This window comes from Leptonychotes weddellii, chromosome 12 (genome assembly GCF_054177405.1).
Source record: "Leptonychotes weddellii isolate Sample4059 chromosome 12, ASM5417740v2, whole genome shotgun sequence".
NCBI lineage: Eukaryota > Metazoa > Chordata > Mammalia > Carnivora > Phocidae > Leptonychotes > Leptonychotes weddellii.
In genome coordinates, this window is record NC_138380.1 from 40,344,028 (window position 1) to 40,361,447 (window position 17,420).

Here is a 17,420-nt window from a genome sequence, read left to right on the forward strand (position 1 = left end):
AGCTTCCAAACCATTTCCATAAGTCCTTTAAAGTGTGTTAATTATAGTCATGAACCATAGAAGTTGGGATGCATAATTTACTGTTAAAGTATTAATTTTACTCACTTCGATTGAGATGGCAGGTTTTTGTCGAGTTGGTTCTTTCTCAAAAGAATGGTGGACATTCAGTGAATGTTGGAAAAAATTATTTTTCTTATCCATTTCTATAGTGAGTTGAAGCAGTACTTAGCAGTAACCAGTAGGAGAAAAATTATACATAGAATCTGCTTAGATATTTTTAAAAAGTGAGTGGAGATGTGATATCTTCATTTAGGAGAATCTGAAGAATCTGAAAAATTAACAATTGTCATAAGACCCTAAATTTAAGACCTTTACATGTAAGAGAAATTTCTTTAATTATATACAGATTTTTTTCACTTTCAGTGATTTTGCTTACAAATTTCATGTTGTCTCCAAATCCAATTCATTGTTACCCCTAATGAGAAATGCTAAAGGTTTCCTTAGAATTATTAGTTCATTAAAGTTTAAAGATGTTTCTCTTTGCTTTTTCATTTCATTCTGCGCTTCTCATTGGTGCTTATCAAACCAAGAAATGAGATGGTTTATTTACTGTTGCCTAGTCCTGCATCACGAGAGGCTGAATTCTGCTTTTGTCCTGGTTTGATGTAGGGCTAGAACGACAAGCATTCCCCAAAAGACTACACATAGAGCCCTCTATGTTCCTGTGTGCTGAGAAGGTGGCCATGAAATTCAGAACATTCTCACTGTCTAAATTTTCTTTTGAGTGTTAAGTTCATGGCTCTACTTACGTGTTTAAGGATAAACAGGGAAACCAAGATTGAGGGTCAGAATAAGTTTAAGGGGGAAATGACCACTCCTGTCTTAATCTTATTTTTCTAAATTATAGAGATAACCAAAGAAGAACTGATTATTACATAAGCATAAATGCTGGCCCTTTGATTAAAGTTGTAAATGTAATTTCCTAAATGTCCCATGGGCAGCTGTAAAACGTGATTAGATTGTAATAATAAGTGAGTTTGACCAATTGTTTTCCCGTTTGACTCGGGCTGCTATTTTTGGAGAAACCTCCCCTAAGGAAATGGTCTTCCCATTACATGCTCTCATTTTGAAAGCTTTGGCAAAAGAATGGACTATCTTGATATTTAAATTCTTACTATTATTACATAATGTATAGACTAGAGCATCTAGGACTCAAAGATTGACAGGTTTTACAATGAATATAAATGCAGGAATTGATCTAAGAATCTGACCTTGTGGTATTTGAGTGCCATTTACAATTCACTGGAGTACTGATATATGAAACGTTTGTTCATTAGAATTCCTTACTGAGTGAATTAATTTATCAGTGGTGTACCTAAGATTAAAAAATTTTTCCTTGTATTTTATGGCATATTTGTAAAAATAGGATACTTCCGGTGCCTATAGAAAATAAAATACAATTTATTAGAGGTTTTAGTCATCACATATATCTTCAGATATTTTCTGTGCTCTATGGAAAGATTTATTTTAGTATTTTAAAAGTTTCTTTGTAGAATCCCAGATGCCAATATTTGCAGAAGCTTTATTTTCCTATCAAAAAGTTCTTTTTTCTTCAAAAATTTAAATATTTCCATTAGATATGGAATTATTTCATAAAAAGCACAGTTCCTTATTAGTGCCTTAATTCCTTGCTAATGGTTTCTTCCTTAAGGTTAGTGGTATAGCTTTGGCCTTATTACAATTAGTCCATAAAGTTTATTTGTTCAAATGAAATATGAAATATCCCAATATGTAACAGAAAACACAATGTAACACTTTGATTTTAAAATTAAGACGTACTTGGGGCGCCTGGGTGGCTCAGTCGTTAAGCGTCTGCCTTCGGCTCAGGTCATGATCCCGGGGTCCTGGGATCGAGCCCCACATCGGGCTCCCTGCTCCGCGGGAAGCCTGCTTCTCCCTCTCCCACTCCCTCTGCTTGTGTTCCCTCTCTCGCTGAGTCTGTCAAATAAATAAAATCTTTAAAAAAAATAAAATAAAATAAAATAAAATAAAATAAAATAAAATAAAATTAAGACGTACTTTTTGGTATTTTCAGCATTTCATTTGAGAAGGCTAAGAAAGAACTCTACGTGGATTCTGTAAGGTATCTGGTAATTATGTATACTTACCCATTTCACTTAAAATATGGTGAACATCCTTCAGCGTTAATAAATATTATAAGTAATTATACTATATATTTAAAATTTTATGTTTTATAGCTATAACACATAATGATAAAAATTGAAGATTTCCCAGTTTATGGCATTACATTAATATAGTTAATCAACCACCTATGGGTGGAAACTATTATTTCTTTGCTGTTATAAAGGAGCACGCTGATGAACATTCTTGTAGATGAATACTTCGGAATATCCTTATTTATTTTATTAGGATGAATAAATAGAAGAGAAATTGTTAAATGAAAGGATGCTCACATTTTTCAAATTTCTGACAAACATTGCCCAGTTGCCAACTGAGAAGATCATGAAATTTATAGACCCATCAGTGACGTATGAGAGCAACCATTTCCCCCTGTTCCTCTCTGCACTTTTATTATTGTTTATGATTCTGGCCAATTTAATAAATAAATGGCATTTCAGTGAAATTTTAATTGCATTTCTGAGGCTCACCAATTTTTCTAAGCTTATTGGCCATTTATATTTCATCTTTTGTAAATTATTTTTGCTCATTTCCTTTGTGTATTCTCCCTAAAAAAGCATGTTTGTAATTTGTATTGATTTCAGAAAATCTTTTAGAAACAATTATTTGTGATATGTTGTAAATAGATTTTTATCATTTCATAATACAACTTGAAATTTGTTGTTGTTTTGTCTATTGGTCTGTTATTTTTATGCTTGTAAGCTTTGATGTCATGCTTAGAAAAGCCTATTCCCACTCCCAAATTATACTAATATATATTTTACACTTATTTTGAGTATTTGCATGGGTTCATTTTCTGCATTTAAATCTTCAGTCAATTTAGAAAACATTTTGGTATAAGGTGCAAAATATGCATCTATCTTAATTATTTTTACAGTTGCTTAACAAATTTGTTACACTATTTGTTCAATAATCCCAACCTCTACTGTTATAAATTTATCATATATTGTTATTATAGGACTTCCTATTTTTTCCCTGGAAATTCTATTCTAAACTAAGCTAAAAACTCAACTGTTTTTTCTACATTGACAAGAGTGCCATAGTGTTTTTATTTTCAAACTTTCTATTTTGGTATCTGGTAGGAAAATATAAAATTGCTTTTCTTTTGACTTCCTTTTTGTTTGAAGATTTCTGGCTACTTAAAAAAGTTTAACCCTGGGCACCTAGGTGGCTCAGATGGTTAAGCGTCTGCCTTTGGCTCAGATCATGGTCCCAGGGTGCTAGGATCGAGCCCCACATCGGGCTCCTGACTCAGTGGGGAGCCTGCTTCTCCCTCTCCCCCTGCTCATGCTCTCTCTCTCTCTCTCTCTGTATCTCTGTGTCTCAAATGAATGAATAAAATCTTAAAAAAAAAGTTTAACCCTCTAGATTATTGTAGAATAAGCTCTTAAATTATACAATAAATTAATAGTTTATAATGTAATTTGAGAAGAAATTTATATCTTTAAAATAGTAAGTGTTCCCATCCAGAAACATGATATAGATTTCCATTTATCTAATATTCATTTGATATTCCTCAGTAGAATTTTTGTAGTTTTCTTCACCTGATTCTTTTTGTATTTATTTCTAGAGATGACATATTTTTAGTTGCTGTGTTGAAATTCTTTTTAGCATTTATCAAAAAGATTGTATAGATTTTCCCTTCTGACTTATTAATTTGATAAATTATATTAATAGGTTTTAAAATATTGGACCATCTTTGGTAATGTGAATTTTAAGAATTTATTAAACAATGGAGGGGCACCTGGATGGCTCAGTCAATTAAGCATCCTACTCTTAATTTTGGCTCAGGTCATAATCTCGGGGTTGTGAGATGGAGCCCCATTCAGGCTCCATGCTCGGCGCAGAGTCTGCTTGAGATTCTCCTTCTCTTTCTCCCTCTGCCCTTCCCCTGCTCACAGCGTGCTCTCTCTAAATAAATAAATAAAATCTTTTAAAAAAAGAACTTATTAAACAATGGAGTCACTGAAAGAGTTTAACTTTTAGATTTTTAAAGCTACAATTAGACTCTGAAATAGGAAGGTTTAAAACACTCAGGATATCAATAGAGTGCTATGGAGAATGCTCCTATTTTGTTGTGATGTATCTGCAATATATGACTGCATATATGACATATATGATATACAGAGATACATATATTTATGTATATATGATGTTACTGTGCTTTTGTGTCTTTCTCATAAATACTACATAGAATGTTGGACAGACACATAGTACATTCCTGACAGATGTTTTATTTATGTATTTATTAATTTTTATTTGTCATGACTGTACAAAGTAAATTTTAGCTTAATGTGAATAAAAAAGATGAACTATCTATAACTTAAACTTTTGGCGGTACTTTCACAGCTTCCAGTAAAATATTGTATATTATAGTAAAAAGAAAAAAAAACAGGAAGAGAAAGCTAATGAATATTACCTTTTACCTAAAACAATTATTCGATGGGTAGAAAGTTTCAGCTATGCTAAATGAATAAATTTTAGAGATCTGCTGTACAATATAGTGCCGAGAGTTAATTTGGTATTGCGCCCTTCAGAATCTGTTAAGAGGGTAGATCTCATGTTAAATGCTCTTACCACTTAAAGCAAATCAAAAAGAAACAAAGCAAAGGGACACAAGAAAACTCTGCGAGGTGTTGGATCTGTCTGTTACCTTGATGTGGTGATAGTATCACGGCTGTTTGCATCTGTCCAAACTCATCAAATTATTCACATTAAGTATGTGTAGGTCTTTGTAAATCAGTCATACATCAATAAAGCTGTAAAAATAAAATAAACAAGAAAATCAACTAAGTAGAGGTATCTACGGTCTGCTAGAGATTTTTTGTTGTTCTTTAGCTTATTTTATATTGCATTTTTTTTTGACAATGCTTTTCTTTTTTTTTTATTTGAGAGAGAGAGAATGAGAGAGAGCACATGAGAGGGGGGAGGGGCAGAGGGAGAAGCAGACTCCCTGCCAAGCAGGGAGCCCGATGCGGGACTCGATCCAGGGACTCCAAGATCATGACCTGAGCCGAAGGCAGTCGCTTAACCAACTGAGCCACCCAGGCGCCCTTATATTGCATTTTTTTAAATGAAGAGACAGACAGCCAGTGGCATTGCTTTTCTCCAATAAGCTCTCTAAATGCAGATAACTACTCTTTTGTTTTCTTTGGAGCAAAGTTTCTTGGCATGACACACATTTCAAGTCAAATAACCCTCTGTTGTGGCAGGCTGTCCTGTGCATCATGCGGTTAGCCGCACCCCTGGCCACTAATACACTAGAGGCCAGGAACACTCTTGTTATAACCAGAATGTCGCCAGACATTGCTAACTTTCCTGTGGGCAACAAAATCGCCCCTGCTTGAGAATCACTGCCCGAGGATGAGACAGTAATGATGTACACTTTTAAGAGTCAAGTTTGGTCTAATGGAAGCCTTTGGGCAAAATGAAATAGGTAACAGATTAACCTGCTTCCTGTCACTTGTGGAGGGAAATACAGGAATGCTCATTTCTAAGGGTTTACACATTTTTTCGTCACTCCCTACTCCCCCGTATCTGTCTTTCTTTGCCCCCTTCCTTTCTTTCCTCATTTTCTTCTTTCAGCCTCTTTTTCTTCTCTTGGTCCCAACACCTTTCTCACACAAGACATAAAATCTGTAATTTTTTTTAATACTTCTGTTAATAACTAGGCATTTAGGAATCTTCTGAGACTTGCAATATCAGTTGCCTTCTCGATGCTTTATTGTCTACAGTCAGGACTGATTGGTATAAATGGGACATCTGTGCTCTTGGTAAAGACTGGAACCATGAACAATGCTATGCTAAGGGCAATCTGGCAAGAGGCTAGACTGCATGAATGATGGAAAGCTTCTGAGTTGCTAGGCAGAGAAGCAGGGAGGATCGAACGTGACTTCTTTATTGTTTATATTAGAAACATAAATAACTTCCTTCAGTTAAAATCTAATTGGGATGGAGGGGAGCCATTCCAGTTAAAGATAATAATCTTATATCAAGCCCTTTATTTCCCCCCTTCTAAAATTTCCATTGAAAATCCAAGGAATAAAAAAAATGAGACAAAATATACATCTATGCAAATGTATTTCAACTGCCTTTCAAACAGTCTTACCAGGTATTTGTGAAGATCTGGAGAAGTGGGCATGCTCATGTTCTGCTGGTGAAAAAGAGAAGATTGCTGTACATTTTGTGGTGGAGAGTTTAGTGATAAGCATTAAAAAGTTTAGGTATATTCTTTTCCTTTAATCCTGATATTGGACTTCTAAAGTTTATCCTAATAAAAAGTGCATAAAAAATACAGCCATAAAAATTTCATTTAAATGTATTTTATAATAGCAAAAACTAGAAACAACCTGAATGTCCTCCATTAATAGAGTGATTGTATAAATTGTGGTACATATTTAGTGACAAACTATGTTATTGTTGAAATTATGTTGGAGAAAAGCATTTGTAACATGGGAAGAGATTTATAGCCTATTAGGTATAAAAGGATTCTACCAAATAATTTGTATAGAGAAGGCCAAAAAATCATCACTTAAAAAAAATCTATCTGTGGGGCGCCTGGGTGGCTCAGTTGGTTAAGCGACTGCCTTCGGCTCAGGTCATGATCCTGGAGTCCCGGGATCGAGTCCCGCATCGGGCTCCCTGCTCGGCAGGGAGTCTGCTTCTCCCTCTGACCCTCCCCCCTCTCATGTGCTCTCTCTCTCTCATTCTCTCTGTCTCAAATAAATAAATCAAATCTTTAAAAAAAAAAAATCTATCTGTGGATATATGATAAAATATTAATAATTATTATCTCTAGGTAGAACAATTTGATGTGACTTTTATTTTCTCTTATTTTCTAATAGGTATTTTATAAATTTTCTGCAAAGACCAGGTATTCTTTCTGAAATAGAACAAAGTTTGTAAAATTTAAGACAGTCTAGTGGGGTACTATACAGGGAAGGTCAATGACAAGTGTGTTTATCATTTGTGAAATACTTACTTCATTTGAAATCTTCTCCGATATTTTTTAAAGAACATAAACTAGGGAACACTTTATTTTTATCTCACATTTGTACATGTGTTATAGTAAACACAAAATAAAACAAAACCAACCCTGAGTTGCTTAGAAGAATGTTAAGAAAAATTTAAATAAAACCCAAGAAAAATTACTCAGTTTGTGTCAAAAATGTTCTGGGGGTGGGTGGGTAAACAACTTATTATTGGTTATTCGTAGTTTTGACCAGAAATTCTTCTAACCAAAAGCGTGTCAATGAGGGAGAACAAATAGGTTGTGGTGGTTCTGTGTTTAATTCAGGGGCAAAATTCCAAATGTGGAATAGTACATGCCACTGAGAACTGGCGGTCATAACGATATGCCCATTTGTCCTTGTAAATTATGTCAGCTGGTCGTCCGGGAGTGTCCAGAGAGAAAAAGAAAAAATACTAGAGAAAAGTCGTAAGAGACCAAAGGGAAAGAATTTTTTAAATTATTCTTCCATCATGCAGAGGTAAAAATGAACTACATCAAAATATCTGAGACCACCTCTTATTTAACTTATGAAATCTTTGGTTAAATCAGGTGATAATGTCATAATACTAGAAAGGGGTGGATGAAATGTTCTTAAAATAGAAAACTGGTTCCAGGGACAGTCGCATGTTGTGGTTTACCGCTTTATTTCCATGAATGCATGATCTTGCATGTTTTTTGCTCCTCATCTTTTTCTCTTGCTATATGATAGAAAATTTTAAGTGCGTAAAGAGGAGGGAAACTGTCTTGTTGTATAATTTTTATTTCATCCCAAGTTTTCTGGATCCCTTGGCAGAGCAGGGTGGCCACAGAGCAGTGCTCCCCAAATCTTATACAATAGAACCTTTGAGCCCTGAGGGGTTTAAAAGAAAAACACAAATCTTTTTTGTCAAATCTAGGGGGGGAAATACCTTATACAATAGCCTTACCTCAGGGAGTCTGAGTGAGTGTTGCATCCACGGAAAAAGATCTGAGAAGACAAACACCAAACAAAATTTGCTTAACTTTGTTTAACCTGGATTTTCACAGCATTTCCGTCCAGAAGGCTTTTTGTGAGCAATGCCTGTTAACATCCTGTGGGCCAAGTGTTCTACGGAATACAGTTTAGAAAGCACCGGTCAAGATGATTCAAACCGCACAAGGCCATTTAATTATTCAGACTATTTGTCTGAAAGTGTGACCACCACGCTGCAAGGTCAGAATTATCAGTATGATTTTGTCATTTCATACTTTGGTCTAAAATCTGGCCTGGGTTTCTATATTTTTAAAAGCTCCCAGGAAATTAGAATTCAGTGTTGGCTTTGGGAATCATTGCACTAGAATCAATTTAGAATAATACCAATACAATGACCAATCTTACTATTCCTGTAATAGTACTATTGCTATTACTTCTTCAAAATGCTTTCTTCCCTGCTTATCTCATTATCACTGCCTGTTGACTCGCTGCCATGGAGGCAAATATATCACAAAAATGTGAAGGAAAGCATTCTGGACCGTATGTTTAACAAGGTCCAGTTAGCTGCTCTCATTCTTGGACAACAGTAGGAACAAATCCTTACCAAGTGGATCACAAGAGCCAGTAAGAAGTCTCTAAGAATAAGGAAACTTTGTGGTAATAAAATCAAGTAGTTGAGTGATCCATCTTCTCTGGCCTTCCCCACTTTTGTCCATTCTCTGTGCAGGTCCTATTCTTCCCTCCCCGCCCACCCCCCGTGGTGTAGGAGCAGATATCTCCCACCCCTCTGCAGAAGCCTCAGCAGTGGTGCCCAGATCCCTGCTCATCTAGCATCTGGACATCTTGGCTCGTCTTGGGCACCCAGGCAGCCTTTTGGAGGGAATCCCTAATAGATATTTAACATCTTTCTGCCTTTGCATTCATCCCTATGAAATGACCCCATAGCTTTGCCCCAGGGATACATAGATTCGTAACCTGTTTTGAAACGGCCACCAGAGAGTCACTTTCCAAAGTACGGGGGTGGTCTTGTCCCACATCTGCCCTCTACTCGTGAGATTCAGGTAGGGGAGAGAAATGAAAATAACAAGAATTGTCCTATTTAACTCGTGTTCTGTCCTTTTGGGATCCCTTCTCCTCTTACAGACCACCTTTTGGAGCAGAAGAAAGTGTCAAAAAAGTCTTCCTAACGTTTTCTTGCCTGTGCCTTCATCTGTTCGAGACAGTGTCCACTGCTGCCCGTAGGGCGTCATCTTAAGTGGGCACTACTTGCCTGTCTCCTTCCTTCCTCTTGTTTATGTTTATTGTTCTTCTGCCTTCTCTGGAAGGGGAGCAGGGCTGCTGGCTGGCAGATGAACTGTTTATGGCTGGGGGAGACGTAAATAGTATACTGGACTCATGGTTACTGCCTTTTCAAGTGGGACCAAAGTTATTATATTCCAAAATCTGAAGGGAAGAAATTCAGGAAATCACTTGGAAATTATCTCATATTCCTCCCCTCCCCCTTCTCTTCCCCTGACCTCTTCTCGGAATACCTATTTTAAAGTGCTCTTTTCTCCTAAGCAGGAGCTGGAGAGTCCAGTGAACTTTGCCACTGATTGCTTTCGACTTTGGGTTTCTTGGTGTTCTTTAGAAATTGAAGTTGACAAGTTCAAACCTTATAATTTTTCCATAATGCCCAAAGCAGTCTGTTTTAGGACTTAATGTATTTTATAGAATTTATCTCTTCGTGCCTGCCTCCCCTTCCCGACTGTACCCTCGAGATGCCTGGGTCCAGCATGGGTCCAGCACAGTTGCAGGTATGTATCAGGACACACGGAAAACTTGTGACATTGAGCTGTTGAATCTGGCTTGCATGTCTACACCTTGTGGGAGCCTTGTCCCACCTCTACCAGGAGAAATTTCCCTCTTCTTTGTGCTCCAACAATATTTGGTTATATCTCTGGCACAGGATTTGCCAAAGAAGATTGTGGTGGTTTTGCATTGGAGTTACTCAGCACAGTGAGGGTAGAAGGGCCATCATTTACTCACTGCATACTCCAGGTGTGCAAAAAAAGTGTGGCTTCTTTACTTCCTATGTATGATCTGATCTGCTGCATAAGCTTTCTACTCTGCTGGGTCTGGGTCTGGAATGGGTGTGTGTGTGTGTGTGTGTGTGAGAGAGAGAGAGAGAGAGTTTGGTGAAGGTGGAAAGAGAGAACCTATAATACACTTTATGAAACTCCACGCAATCTAATAATTTAGATGGTCCTTTTAGGTAACTCATGTTTAAAAATATTTAAATACTTAGGCTTTCAGATTTCCATATTTCTCTTTCTCCCTATTGCTCCCCAGGACAGCATGGGGCCTTATGTTCTTGCCTTGTTTCTCTGGCACCCCTTATCTCTCTTGTCTACTTGGTCACTGCAAGTCTTGGTGGCACCTCTAGCTAAGGCCTCTATTTCTCCCCACCCTTTCAGCCCTGCTCCACTCCTGTGGCGCTGTCATCTGTTGAGGCCTGGCTGTAACTCCCACTTGGGTCCTGTGGCCCTCACCCATGGCAGCACTCCTGGTAGTCCCACCAGTCAGCTCTGTCAGCTGTCTGTGTCCTTCTGCAGGGCACAGGGGACCCCTCTCACCTCCCTCCTTCCCGCCAGGAGCCAAGGGAGACTTGAGTGATCTGAACTGAGGGCTCGCTCTCTAACTATAACTATCATCCAGTAGCTGCTTGTAATGTGACGTCACTGTGCTGGGATGGTGTGAGAATGGCCTGGGAGTCACCACAGGGGTCATTCCCTGGCTGAGTCCACAAAAGGCTAAATTACTCAGCTCTCAGTGTCCCCCTGATCTGTCGTCCAACAGCCTTCCACCTCAAGATTTTGGCCAAGCACACGACCCATGTCCTAGGCTCTTCTTTCCACCACTTCCTGGGGACTTGTCATGGTGGGAATGGCTGTTGGCAGCAGTTGGTGGGGTTGGGGAGGGGGGACACGAAAACACAACACCGTCTTTTTTGTGATATACCAGTGAATTCAGGTGGTAGAATTCCCTGCGTGAAGGGGAACTAGGGTTTTAGGGGAGGGAAGTCTAAAGCAGTAGGTCACTTAGGCCACAGGTTTTAGCTTTTCAGTTCTGATCTGATGGCATCTTTGTGGAGGGAAACGTGAGAATGTAAGGGCTAGGAGAAAAGGGGAAGAAGGAATCCTCACCTGGTCCACAGCAAGCGGTGGTAAATAGCCTAGAGCCAAAGCACACACAGAAGTGGCTGTTCCCTGAGCCATATGTGTGACTCTCAATTTTAAAGAGCAGTCCCCTACTGTAGCAGAGATGCTCATGTTGTTCTTAGTTCACACTAGCACTGGACCGAGCCCAGCTGTTTCTCAGGTTCTGCAGGGAGACCTGTCATCAGGTCTGGCTGGCCTTCGGTCCTATGGACAGAGCAGGTGTCCCCTCGGCTGCTCTCCCAGGTCAGGGACATCCCCAAACCCCAGTTGTGCGGGTTTGCAGTCCCTTGGAAGAAAAGACGACTCCTCTCCAGAAACCCTCAATAGCGTAGGTGTGACTGCATCACTTCCTTGAGACTTGACGGATCTCACTTACTCTTCCAAAGTCAGGATGGAGTATTGAACGTTTTGTGATTCCTCGGTGTCTTTGTTTCCTTTGACAGAGAATCATCGAACGGGACTGTTTCCTCCTCTTTCTAGTCCAAGCCAGAGTCTGAAGCTCAACAAAGCTCTTCTGAATAAAGTTCCTCCTTTCATATTCAATAATAAAACATATTACAACACCACAGAAGTTCAAGCGTCATTAAAAAAATCTTACAGAGTATGTACTGAGTTTTAGAAGGTTTTCAAAATGTGACATGAGGAAGTCCTGGTGCCATGGAGGCTCACACTGCTTGTGAGGGGAGAAATCCAAGGCACTGGACAGTATTTTTAAACTGTAAAAATCACCACCATGAACACTGAGGAATAATTTACTTGGGGTAAGCAGAGTGCTTTATCCCTATTGATCCACCAGTATTTTCTATGATTACTGCTAATTCCTTTGTAAATCAATTCTCCTTGTAAATTCTGACAGAAAATGGCTAACAGAGGATGAGCTGTGTTCGTAAATAGTTATGGCAGTTGGGCCCCATATTAACATTTACCTTGTTTAGCTACCTGCGCTCTAGTAAGCTGGTGTTTCTAACCACAGAGAAGGTGGGGCGCGATTCTAATAGAAGAGAAAGTGGAACAGATCTCAGCCCTCAAGTCCAAAACCAGGGAGGTCATGCTGGTGAGGGAGATGATAACACCTGAATAAAAAGTCTCCTCAACGCTTTTTTTTGGTATTAATATATAACAAAAGAATGGAGCATCTTGTGGCTTTTGACACATTCAGTTATTAGAACGTGCTAGAGCAGACAGACAATGATAATGCACTACAGGTCCAGATCCCTACCTGCACCCCACCCCAAAGCTATTACAGAATGATTAAGGGTTGGCAGGAAATTGAATGGTAATTATGTGGAAAACAGACTTCAAATGTTAATAATATGCAAATTGGTTTCCTGTTTGATTGGAAAGGACGGTACAACACAATCGCTGTGACAGGTTCTTTTCACACCCCTGCGTACTTACCCTCACTCCATCAGCCCCATGCCTAGCTCTGAATTTCCTTCTTCACAAACTCTTCCTGATCAGCCTGCCTTAGTGAAATCACTCTCAAAATGGAACAGACTTCTGAGGATGAACTGGAGAGGGAGAACAGAAATGCAAGGAGGGAAGGTGCCTCGTACCTCAGAGCTCCTCAGGAATCTTGGCCAGGAAATGCGGAACATGGGACCCTTTAGGAAAGTCACTGGGGTTCTTCTTCTGCTAACATCTCCATTTCTTCAGCTGATCCTGAGAATCTCCAGCATGAAATCGCTTTGAGTCTTTTCCCTGGTTCTTCCCATGCTCTGAACACCACTGGTTGTAAGCCCTTGTTGGATCCTGTCCGAGGTCATCAGACTGTTAATAGCTCACCCGTGAACATTTTCCCTTCCTCTGCTGAAACCAAGCAGAAGGATCTGGGAGGTAGATACTAAACAGGCCACATGAACAGAGAGACCCCTATAAAACCAGCCGGTGTAAGGACAACATAAGTCCAGCTTATTATCACCAATATTCCATTGAGCTGGAGGGCTGTATCCCTTTTTCTAAATTAAACTTTTTCTTTTGAGATAGATTCAGATTATTAAGAGAAATAATATGGAGAGATTCCCACATACTTTTTACCCAGTTCCCCCTGTGGAAACATCTTGTAAAACTGTGGTACAACCAGGATATTGACATGAGCACCATCTGTGTATCTTCCTCGATCCCCCATTTTTATTGTACTTGTGTGTGCACATCTGTTTAGTTCTGTGCAACTTTATTACACGTATAGGTCTGTGTATCTTTACCACAGTCAGGATCCAGGATAGTGCTATCATCACAAGCTCCCTTTTATGTTCCCATCTTTGTCACCCCATCTTCCCCCTCCCACTCCTGGCAACCACTAACCTGTCCTTCATTTCACAATCCTGTCATTTCAAAAACACGATACAAATGGAATCCTCTAGTATGTAACCTTTGGGATTGCCTTTTTTCACTCAGGATAATTTCCTTGAGAACGATCTCACTTTTATCAGAAAGTTTGGGAAGTTATCTCATAATCAGTGTGATTATGTTTCTCAGTTTAGTAGGATTATAAAGTTATTAAGCCACTTTAATATACAGTATCCCATTTGATCCTCTCGACAAGGTAGAAAGAAAAGAGTTAAAAGGAAAAACAAATATAGATGACAGGATTCCATGTTCTAGCTGTGGCCAAGGTTGGCTGGCTCTCCAGCAAACCAGCTCCTTCACCCCCCACACAGTCAGACTATATCCCCCAGCTTCTCTCTTGGAAAGGTGTGGCCATGAGACTGATTTCTAAACAATGGGGAGTGACCAGCGGTGATGCGTTCCAATTCGAGGCTGGTTCATAAAACCCTCCCACATATGTCCTTCCACATTCTCTTTCCTTCTGTGGCCATCTTGGAACCTATGTCCAACTTGGTGGAGCCACGAGGTGGGACAAACAACCCTGATTAAACTTTCCTGAATATCTTGACCTTTAGAGTTCTGAGTCACCAGACGCACGGGGGTGGCCACTGTGGATTCAGAGACAGTGGAAGGGAGGGAACAGTTGGAGATTATAACACTTCCTTTACTATCATTTCCTCCCCCGGCCTGGTGGGGCTGCCTCCTGTCCTAGCCCAAGGACATGCACTGCACTGTCCTCACACAAAGCACCTTTGACTCACCTTGGGAGTGTCTCACAGTTTTCTTTGAGGTTTTTTTATTTTTATTTTTATTTCTTTTGTGTGTATGTGTATGTTTTATTTTTTTTATTATTTTTTATTTCTACAATTCTTCTGGAATTAATCTCAAGGAAAGGAGCTGGGCTAACTCAGCATCTTGTTAGCCATTCTTTGTAGACTTAATTTTATTTATTTATTTCTGTTATAAAAGAAAAGAAAACCAAAATGGGGGGAAAAGGTAATCTTATTTATCTTATTAAAATATACTATGTTTCTTATTAATCTTATTTATCTTATTAAATATTTATCTTATTAAAATATACTGTGTTTCTAGTATGGTAGAATTTCTGTGATTTTGCTGGGTGAGTGAGCTTTAGCTTCTCTAGATAATCTTACCAACACCTACCAATTCAGACTGAATAAGGAACTGATTTCAAGGAAGGAAAACGAGGGAGCCATGGGGCTGGGCTGACTCTTGAGATGTAGAGAAACGTGTCTGTGCATGGTTTCAACCTGCCTAAATCTTCCTGCAGACTTTCCTCTTATGTTTGCTCATTTTCCTTTTCTCATTACCACCATTCAAAGACGTTTTTAGTTCTCATTTCTTTGGTCTATCGTAACAGATGTTTTTAAGTGGCATGTTTATCCGCAGAGAGAAGTGATGGTGATTCTTTGCACATGAATAGCTGCAAATGAAAAATGGCTTCTAGAACTTACCTATTGGCAGCCTGGCAGGATTTCATCTTCCCCCTGTACAGTCCCCAGCATGGCCTGTGGTGGATTCTGAATGATGCTCTGGGTTTTCTTCTTCATTCTTTGTATTTCTTTTTCCTGAAGAAAGCTAGCCAATAAAGTGGGTTCTTATATTAGCATCCTTTCCTCATAAGCTCTGCCCACCTAGAGTCATACTTTAGAGAGGCAGTGTTTTCCTTCAGGAATAAAGATTTTCCTAGCATAATTGTGCATCTTGCATTTTTTTTTTTTTTGCACTATCTCCTTTTAACAGAATGTGCGAGTTGAGTGACAGTAAAAACAAGTGAGAGATAAACTGGTTTTGAAGAAATATTTCTGTAGAAGACCAAGAAAGACTAGAGGGGACCACTTTCCAAATCACTGCATTATATTACTACGAGAACTCTGCAGGAACACGGTCAATATTGTAAAATCAAAAGGAATTGAAACTTGAACCCTGGGTTACTTGAATCCTGGAATACCATCAAAATAGAAGGCTTCTCTTGAACTGAACAGCGCTTTTTGTCTAGTGTTGACTGTCAGTGAGCTGGCATGTGTGTGCACACACACTCACTCACTCTCACCCACAAACATGCATCCTGAAAGGAGATTTGCTTTGTAGAACAGACAGTAGGAGAAGACTGAATATGCAGGTATGTTTCATGGTGTAGCTTCATGAAAACAAAAGGAATGCAAATATTCATCAGAACATCCACAGCAACCAAGAGAATGTGGGCTCCAAAGAATGGGCCCCTGCTGATGGACCAGAACAATCACATGTAGAAGAGGATAATTCAAAAGCAGTTTATATTTAGCTGCTTTAATTATTCTTGTGGCAGATTCCCTTGCCTACTTATGTTGTGCTTATATTAATATTAAAAGAACAGGTGCACATCCTTACACATACCAGCTGGATGTTGAGAGGAGAAGGCTGGGATAGTGAGGTGGGAGAGGCACACAGGCTGGGAATTCAAAGCTTTGTAATAAGTCTTGGTATTTGGGAGTATACGTTCTCCAGCTTTGTTCTTTTTTATTCAAAACCGTATTGGGTGTATTTGGTTGCATTTCCAAATAAATTTTAGAATCAGCCTGTCAGTTTCCATCAAATGACCTATGGAGATTTTGTTTGGGATTGCACTGAGTCTATAGATGAATTTAGGCAGAATTCATATTTCTTAAATACTGAGGTTTAAATTTATGAACATGGATTATTCTTTAATTTATTTAGGCCATTTAGATACCACTTAATAATATCTTACAGTTTTTCTCCATAGAGTTCTTTTTTGTCTTTTATAAGATTTATTTCTGTATACTTTTTATTTTGATGATTTTGTAGTAGTACTGTTTTCTAATTGTTTATTGCTGTTTATCCAGGGACCTTGCTAAATTCACCTTTTAATTATAATACTTTCTTTGCAAATTATTTTAGATATCTTGTCTATGTATGATTTTATCTATAGTAACAGTTTTATTTTTTCCTTTCCAGTCCGTATACCTTTTATTTCTTGTCTTTTCCTTCTTGAGCTGGTGAGAACTTCCCGTACAGGCTTGAAGGGAAGTAGTGGTAATAGATGTCCACATATGAGCTAGCTCAACAGGAAAGCTTACCGTATTTCAGTATTATGTATGATGATGTTTTCTGTAACATTTTTGTTTTAAAGACCTAGTATCAGATTTAGGACATTCACTTTTGCTCCTTCTTTGGGAAGATATTTATCATGAATAGGTGTTTCCTCAAACACTTTTTCTAAATCTGTTATGAAGATTGTATCATATAATTTTTTCTTTCATTCCTGTTAAAATAATGAATAATATTTATTCATTGATTTAAAATATTAAAGCAACCTTGCATTCTTGCAAAGCGTGCTTGGTGTTTGCTTTCCATTTTATTTATCTCTGGATTTAATTTGCTAAAATTTTGTTTAGGATTTTTGCATCTGTGTTTATGAGAGACTGGTCTGTAATTCTTTTCTTATAACATTCTCGTTTGGTTTTGGAAGCAAGAGTATGAGTTGGAAAATGTTTCCTCTTTTGCTTTTCTCTGGGAGATTGTGTTAGTTCTTCTTTGAATGGTTTAGATGAATTCACTGATAAAGTGATTTAGCACTGGAGTTTTCCTTGTGGTAAAATATTAAACTGTGCATTCAGTTTCTTCACTAGATACAGAAGTCTGTATGTTGTATCTTTTTTCTTATGTCTGTTTTGATAAGTTTTCATGGATTTTAAAGTTTCATCTAAAT

General features: G+C 38.4%; 1 protein-coding gene across 7 annotated transcripts in view; it reads left to right on the top strand.

Annotated features, from left to right (window-relative positions):
- Nucleotides 1-17,420, top strand: part of PDE1C (phosphodiesterase 1C) — a 286,493-nt gene that overhangs the window by 156,431 nt on the left and 112,642 nt on the right. Inside the window, exon 1 of one of the 7 annotated variants that reach the window (XM_081800311.1) lies at nt 12,142-12,468. The exons of the other annotated variants lie outside the window; for them this stretch is intronic. The gene's annotated coding sequence lies outside the window, so the exon portion shown is untranslated. Of the gene's footprint in view, nt 1-12,141; nt 12,469-17,420 lie in introns of those variants that run through there. 7 annotated transcript variants of the gene reach the window in all.